Here is a 989-nt window from a genome sequence, read left to right as displayed (position 1 = left end):
TACATGCAGCGATGGCTCTATCATATATAATATGCCTACATAAGCATGCTGCCCTTTCAAGTCTATGATTTTCCGTTTGTAAATTCTTATGCCTTTTTCATTGTCCTAAATTAGGAAATGGTTTGGTGATTCAAAGAGGAACCACCTCGTTTTCTACTTGTTCAATATTATCTTCTCTATTCTCTTTATTCCACATAAATTTCAGTTTACTTTCATCAAATTTCATGAAAATACCTATTGTGATTTTGTTTTGTGCTGCATTGAATTCATAGATAATACTGCAGAAACACTACGGGTTTAATGTTTTTCATGATCATGGTATAAATCTTCACTTATTTCAGATTTTTAAAATGTTTTCCTTTAAGATTTAATATTTTTCTGTATTAAAGTCTCATTTACTAATCAATTTGTTTTTATGTATTTTATGTTATTTTAAAATTTGTAAATGGTCTCCCCCTAAAAATATTTTTAACTGTTTGTTGCTGGAATATAGAAATAAACTGACTTTTTATATTCATGTTAAATTCAGTACTTATTAAATTTGTTGTTGTTAATAATGCAATACTTCTCTAGATTCCTTTGGTTCTTCTAAATTTGCCATCTGTCTTTAATCACTTTTTTTCCTCCTTTTCTTATTCACACTCTTTTCTCTTGTTCTGCTGGTTTGAAATTCAGCACAGTCTTGACTAGAAATTGTGGTCACATTCATTTACTTATTCATCAGCTATGTTTGACGTGGACAACTACAGATATTGGATACGTGGTAGATGCTATGGGGGTTACAAAGTGTAACATTAGATCTTCCTATTAAAGGAGTTACTGACATGCCAGGATATCCGCATCATTATCCCCAGTGCTGCTGGACCATGTTCATCTTGGCTGACCCACAGGAAGACAAAACACTAGATGCCCATGTTTGGAGCAAGAGGAGGTTTGTTTGCAAGGCAACCAAGCAAGGAGATGAGAGATCTTATGCCCAATTTGTAATT

Source organism: Bison bison, unplaced genomic scaffold (assembly GCF_000754665.1).
Source record: "Bison bison bison isolate TAMUID 2011002044 unplaced genomic scaffold, Bison_UMD1.0 scf7180017864352, whole genome shotgun sequence".
Classification (NCBI taxonomy): Eukaryota; Metazoa; Chordata; class Mammalia; order Artiodactyla; family Bovidae; genus Bison; species Bison bison.
The sequence above is the reverse complement of the archived record's forward strand: the minus strand, read 5'-3'. Positions refer to the sequence as shown.